General features: G+C 34.5%; 2 long non-coding RNA genes across 3 annotated transcripts; both read left to right on the forward strand.

Moving 5' to 3' along the window:
- Nucleotides 1-323: 323 nt before the first annotated feature.
- Nucleotides 324-1,260, forward strand: LOC128213204 (uncharacterized). Its single transcript, XR_008257699.1, has 3 exons — nucleotides 324-411; nucleotides 718-895; nucleotides 1,165-1,260. It is a non-coding gene; the product is annotated as an uncharacterized LOC128213204 (long non-coding RNA).
- Nucleotides 1,261-1,582: 322 nt separating this feature from the next.
- Nucleotides 1,583-6,467, forward strand: LOC128215573 (uncharacterized). Of its 2 annotated transcripts, none has more exons than XR_008258040.1 (3): nucleotides 1,583-1,709; nucleotides 6,050-6,134; nucleotides 6,236-6,467. It is a non-coding gene; the product is annotated as an uncharacterized LOC128215573 (long non-coding RNA). The 2 variants fall into 2 exon arrangements; XR_008258039.1 differs by lacking the exon at nucleotides 1,583-1,709 and adding an exon at nucleotides 5,062-5,118 and having other exon boundaries at nucleotides 6,236-6,466.
- Nucleotides 6,468-7,432: the final 965 nt, after the last annotated feature.

The following is a 7,432-nucleotide window of genomic DNA, read 5'->3' on the forward strand; positions in this document are numbered from 1 at the left end:
AAATGGGTGGGATTAAGTCCAAATATGGCGTATATGACCTACATATTATATAAATGCTGATTTTTAGTAGGGAGAATAAGGTTTGAAAACTAAACAAATCGCGATTTTGTTGAAAACGGCCATATACGCGGATCTTTCTGTGGTTTTAATGAAGTTTGATCATTATTCTAAATAAAATGGGTAACATTTACACCGTATTTAACCGTAATATATGTGAATTTAGGTTATTTTCAATATTGGTGCGCGACCGCGAGGGGAGTTAAGAATGGATAAAATTACCTCCCCTGCCAATCGAGCACTTGCTAATGTGGACGTTTCCGGAACGATTGCAAACAAAAATTAATGCGTGTTACTTCGTAATTGCAACAGCGATTTGTATCTGGTAGATGAGAATATTGCCGTTTGGTGCAGGTTGGTTATATTGAGTTATTGCATGTATGCATTTATTGAATCTTATTTGTTTGTCTGATAAATTGATGCATTTTTGTGATAACCTTTTCGTACTCAAAATCGTTCGTACTTTTCATACATTTTTTTTGCAATCGATGTTAAATATATAATCTAAAAAAAGCAAAACTAATTTTAGGCAAGGCTTTCTTCTCATTTATCATGCACAAACATTGGTTCCAGTGTCAAACCTGAAAGTAGTGTGTATAACTGAGTTAACAAATGGTTTTGTTTTAAAAATAAGTGCATTTGTATTCAATTCATTTTCAGAAGAAACTCACTGACTCCGTGACAGAGTGTGTCCGCCTCGGGCTGGTTCAACTTTGATTTGAGTTTTATTATGAGTGACCGAGACCTATTCACAACTGATTCAGAGCCTGACAGTGATTCATCAACGGAAAGGAATACTGCTGCCGCCTCGTGTTACATTGTTGGTTCATATGTGAAGGTGAAATTACAAATTACATTCATATAGAAACATTATAAGTGATATTAGCGGGGACATTTAGTTTGAAGCACAATGCCTGCTTAATTGCAAGAAAAAATGACAGAAAATGATGGTTCACACATTAAAGACATATACAAATGTAACAACAATAAGACACTTAACAACGAAAAATATATGTGATTAGTTTATTCAAGATCTGTAACATATATATATTATTATTTTCAGATGTTGCACAAACATTTATGTTAAAAAAATCTGCATGACTTTAGATTTCAGATTCGAATGAGGTACTACAGTCTTCTGGTTCCGAAACTCAGCCGCCGTCTCCAGATCAAGGGGATCAACCACCATACTCTAGCTCTGAAACTCAGCCACCGTGTCCAGATCTAGGCGATCAGCCACCATATTCTGGCTCCGAAACTCAGCCGCCGTCTCCTGGTGCATTTCTAGAATTGGCTGCACCACATACAACAAGTAGATTCCCTTTTTTGTTACTTTAAATTAACCAGTCACTTTATTTTTCATCATAATAAGTATGTAACGGTCAATTTTTAACCAGTTTTTTTCAACAGGAAAACCTAGGTTTTAGATTGGGGTATGTCATTGGGTGGTCTGTTGGTTTTTTATTGCATGAACCTATTTATTTTAACATTTTTGTATAACTTAGTTTTCAGATTTGGATGAGACACAAGGGGATGAGCCACAGTATTCTGGTTCTGAAACTCAGCTGACACCTTTATAATTGGCATCACAAGACCAAAGAACAGTTTCATCTGACGTGTCTCTTGACTTACCTAGCACCACTGAACACAAGGTAAGACAAAGCCCAGCTTACTGTAATACAGAAGATATAAGTGAACTTTCCTCAGTACAGCCAAAGTTGTTATCTTGAGCTTGGGACTGAACTTCACATAGACACTCATCTTGAGCTTGGGACTGAACTTCACATAGACACTCAGTTTCAACATGCAATTTAGCAGCTGGAGAGTGCACCTTGCAGTCTACAGCTAGGTTCTAAACAAAAATCAGAAGACATACAACATCAGAGTGATAGGCTAAAGTTAGAACGTGAACCTTTAAGCCATTATAGTTGTGGACAGAAAAAAATTAAGTTGACAAATATTGACCAGGCATCGCAGACAATTTTAACAGGGGAAATAGCATGTATAAGCGGAAATATTTACACTGGCACGGTTTACAGTTTTCAAGAAGGGTCGTCCGTTACTCAGACAATAATATCAGGCCATCTACCACTTTACAATATTTACCCTGATTAGAAGTATCAAAATGAGTTCATTTCTAGAAAAATATAACATTTCAAAGGAGTCTTTGTTAAATAAATCTAACTTACCTCATGTTGGTGAAACAGACTTTTGTAATGGACTTGCAGTGGAATTATATCAATTTGTAATTGACCATAGTTTAGTATTGGGACAATATTATCATCACTGGATTTCAGACATTATTAATATAAATGTTAATGAAATTAATAAAGAAGCCCTGTTATCAAAAGTTCACAGAGGGTTGAAGCAATGTAAAACTAAAAGAGGGGCATCTAGGTTAAATTATTTGAATGAAAAAATTTCAATTCCATCCCAGACCTGTGCTTCAGCATCTAGTGCAACAAGTGTACAAAGTTCAGAAAAAAACTTGTAACAACTCCAGAAACCAAAGTACTTACCAAATTAAAAGAAAAACGGAGAGATTGTTTCTGTTTTTCGTGAAAAATCAAAACAGAACAAAAGAAAACTAGATAGGCTACAGAAAAAGTTTGGGGAGAAAAAAGCAAAACTAGAGATAGTAGAGGTGGAAAACAAGCAACTTAAACAAGACATTAAGGCAAGTCATAAACAAACTAAGCTTACACGTTACAAATTAGCAAGAGAGTTAGTGAAAAATGCACAATACAAACAGTCAGCAATGAAAATGAAAAACATTGAATTACAGTTAAAGGAGAAAAATAAGGAGGCAGAATCTGAATTAAATGTTTTAAGAGAAATGTTAACAGTTCAAGAAGATATTATTCTGGCTGCAGAGGAAAATAAAAATCAACTTGATGATGCAAATAGAGCTAATGACTCCTTGCATGGACTTTTAAATGACACAAAGAATATAGAGTTATATGATGAAAATCAAAATAAATACAACAATGAAACAGCTATGTGTTTTATGAACCTGACTGATATGAAAGTTCCTGTTGAAAAAGTTGGACCTGTTATTAAAGAAGTGGCCAAACTTTGTGGAAAAACTGTAGACAGGACACCATCTGCAGCCACTGTTAATAGAATTGTTGACAGTAAGTTAGCAGTATCTCAAAAACAACTTGGAACTGTACTGAAAGATAAAGAACAAACAACGCTTTATACTGATGAGACTAGAAAATATGGCAAATGTATGCAGACATATATAGTAACCGATGAAGACCAGAATTCTTATATATTAGGACTGCGTGAGATGGTTGACAAATGTGGTCAAAGCACATTAGATACTTTCAAAGACATATTGTTGGACATTAAAACTTACTGTCATGAGGCAGATAATGTGAAAGACATCGGTCATATCATCCTTTGTAATATCAGAGACACAATATCTGATAGGGCATCAACTGAAAAACATTTCAATGTTCTACTAGAACAGTTCAGGAATGAAATTTTGCCTGAAGTCATTGATAACTGGGAGATGTTAAGTGAACAAGAAAAGAAACTTTGTTCTAAAATGAATAACTTCTACTGTGGACTTCATTTATTAGTTGGTATGGCTGACACATGTGAAAGTACATTAAAAAAAATGAAAAGAATTACTTAGATGGAAATGATGTAGGATCAGGGAAGAAACCAGAGCTGAAAAGGTATCACCGAAGTGAAAGTGGTACCTTGCGTCTCCTAAGAACATCATCGAAAAGCTTTGCTGTTGGACAGGATGAAAAGAATGGTGTAAGCTTGCCATGGTCTACCTATCTTAAGTCAAGAAATGAGAAGAATACAATCATTCGGTTTAAACACAACAGGTTTAATTTAGTGTTTAGCCTAGCCTCTGCTATATTTTACCACCGCAAAGACATTGCAGAATTTCTTGATAAAGTACATGGTGCCAGCAATGACTTATTAAAAGCTGTATTACTTGACATTAAAGAAGACCTTCTATTGGCTGGATTGAATGCGTTTGGACTCATCTCTAAGCTTATAACAGGTCCCTTATGGAATCTTCTTGAAGCGCCAGGTCACATTCTTGAAATGAACATTTATTATAAGCAATTGGTTGATTTCTTGATGAAAGGTGCGGTTGATATTGATCTGATTGGCAAATTTATAAGGGGAGAGGCAAGTCCTTTCAACTCAGTTGTCAAGGATGATGAAGAAACGAAAGCGCTACGATTCTTTAAATGAAGTGCTGTGCCCGATGTTACAAGGTCTATTTCTATCAATGTCAGAACTACTAAATAGAATGGTAGCAGATCATCTTCCAGGTGGAATATTCTTTAATCCAACTGAGCAAGTAGTTGCTGAAACAAAGTCTGCTATGAAACACAACAAGCTACCGGAGTTCGTGTTTGGACAATTAGATCAGCTTCTGCGCTACAGACCGAATGCGACACTACTTACCAATGAATCATACTTAATGTTTTCACATAATAAGACAAGGGAATGGCTGACTGCTTTGAATGAGGATGAAAGAGAACAACTATTAAATAATGCAAGAATAGAGGGAAAAGCAATCAGAGATAAGTTTAAAGTCAGATTGAAAGAAATTGAAATTAAAAGGCTAGAAATACAGGAGACGCAAAGAAGAAAACTTCAGGAAACGGAAAGGAAAATGTTGCAGGGCATGGAAAAAATGACAAATGCAGTGTGTTTTTATGGATTATGGCAAAGTGAAGCCCAGGTTAATGAAGCGTTACAGAGATTTTCAAATGACAATGAAAAGCGTTCTGCTCTTAAATCACAATTAAGGTTCCGAAAGACAGTATTAAAGCAAAAACATGAAGATTCAAAAGTGTTCAATTTCACGAGAAAGGGAACAGATGGAAAATACAATGCATTACATGTTGATGAATTAAAAAAGAATGTTCTGACCTTAATACAAGACTGTCTCCAGGGGGCAACAGCAGAGAAAGTAGAAGAAGGTGTTCCGCTGCTTGTGGGGAAACAGATTAAACATAAATTTAGTGATGGCAAAGAATATAAAGGATTTGTTATATCAGTGGTTCCCAGCTTTGGAGAATGGTATAATGTTAAATATGACAATGATGATGCTATTTATGCATATAACTTATGTCAGGATTACAAACAAGGTGATTTGCAGCTTGTGGTAGAATAATTGTGCTATTTATAAAAGATCAGCTTAAGCAGTATTTAAAGTTCAATGAAGATTATTTGAGCTTTTCAGATATTGACATAGAAACTGGTGTTGGCATAATCCACATTATTTACATGTAAGACACATTTAACAGTGCACATGTTCCAGTTGAAATCCTCTGTGTCTGAGGGAGAGTGTTAACTTTCCATTAACATTTATTATTTTCAGGTGCCAGTTTAACACTCTCATCTCATCCCTCATCAATCATGTTTCATTGTTAAGTTAATACTATTAAAAGGCACTCATGTTTCATTGTTAAGTTAATACTAAAAGCATTCATGTTTCATTGTTAAGTTAATACTAAAAGCATTCATGTTTCATTGTTAAGTTAATACTAAAAGCATGTAGCATGTTGTTAAGTTTAGATGCTTTATAATGTTAACAAATGTTGCTTGCCTATAACAGTAGATTAGTTTCCGAGTTTTAGTTAAGAAAAGTTAATTATTTTTGTATAAAACATAAGGCAGTTTTTTTACATACTAAATGACAAATATCACATTCCATTCTTTGGTTCTAAACCTAATAATGCTTGCTATTTCGGTTTATTTTCTGTAGATAATGTAAAATAATAACACATGCTAACAACTCTTCAGTTTATGTTCAGAATTATATTAACAGTTGGTTTATGGGGTAACTTCATAGCTTCTAACCTGACATTATATTGCAGTGCATTATCATTTCATAATTGAGAAACTAACCTGTTTAATATGTATTTTTATAAAACTAATGTAAAATATAATGTGATGAACATTTTTTTCCCATATAAATGTCTTATATGTATGTTTTGCCTATTTTCAGGTATTTCTGTCTTGGCGCGGCGCACTTCGATTCATCTTAGCAGCATACTAAGAAGTTGCCTGGTCCAATACAAGATACGGGATAGGTCAGTTTAATATGTATTTATATAAAAGTAATGTAAAATATAATGTGATAAACATTTTTCCCCATATTAATGTCTTATATGTATGTTTTGCCTATTTTCAGGTATTTCTGTCTTGGCGCGGCGCACTTCGATTCATCTTAGCAGCATACTAAGAAGTTGCTTGGTCCAATACAAGATACAGGATAGGTCAGTGATGGTTATAGAAGCAGTCAGGAGTGAATTGTGCACTGGAAAAACATTCTAGAGTGGAATAAAAAACTTGGGTCAGCTTTTTGTGAAAAGTGAAAAAAGTGACTTTCCGAATGTTGATTTTTTTGCATAATCTGGAGTTGTTAAATTCTATGTGCTTTGACATAACATATTAAAAGTATACATTTTTGTTATAAGTATGGTTATATCTATCTGAAACATTAAGCTGGATTTGATTTTTTTTTTAAATCACTGATTGTTGCTAACGATACTGACCTTTCCAAGGCGGAGCTTGATACTGACCAATTCAACACAAAACACGATGCTGACCTTTCTAATGCGAACCACAAAACTGATATTTCAATGTGAAATCACAATTCTGACCTTTCCGATAAGTTAGGACGCTACTGACCTGTCCAAGATACTGATTATTCAAATGTGTAGCAATGATATTGACTGTTACAAGATACTGATGCGTAGCAATGCATAGCAATGCATAGCCATGATAATGACTGTTCCAAGATATTGATTATTCAAATGTGTAGCCATGATAATGACTGTTCTAAGATACTGATGCGTAGCAATGCATAGCCATGATAATGAATGTTTCAAGATATTGATGCGTAGCAATGCGTAGTTATGATAATGACTGTTCTAACGCATGAGCACTTCTTTGGTCTCACGGAATGCGTCAGAGGTTATAAATCTTACGTGCATTTATTTAAGAAATTAATTGCGTGGTTAATGTTATTATCGTGGTATGATTTCAGTTGGGCTGGTTAAAGTGCGAGGAGTCAGACACACACGTACTTTAACCAGCTCAACGACGTTCATATATCCGAAAATGACATCAATCACGCGATTCATTACTTATATTTACACCAATTATTCTTTATTGATTTTCAAGTCTATTTAAAGTAATATATTTCATGTAAGAAAATCATTTCAGTAATTCTTCCTAACCCATTATGTAAATAGAATGTCCCGAACCTAACCGGAAACAGTTTGTCACATGATCCCGTAACATAACGTGGGAAAAAATAAACAACTTGACGGTTCATATCTAACGTAACATTGAAACGCTAGTGACAACAATATTATAACAAATA

This window comes from Mya arenaria, chromosome 13 (assembly GCF_026914265.1).
Source record: "Mya arenaria isolate MELC-2E11 chromosome 13, ASM2691426v1".
Lineage (NCBI taxonomy): Eukaryota > Metazoa > Mollusca > Bivalvia > Myida > Myidae > Mya > Mya arenaria.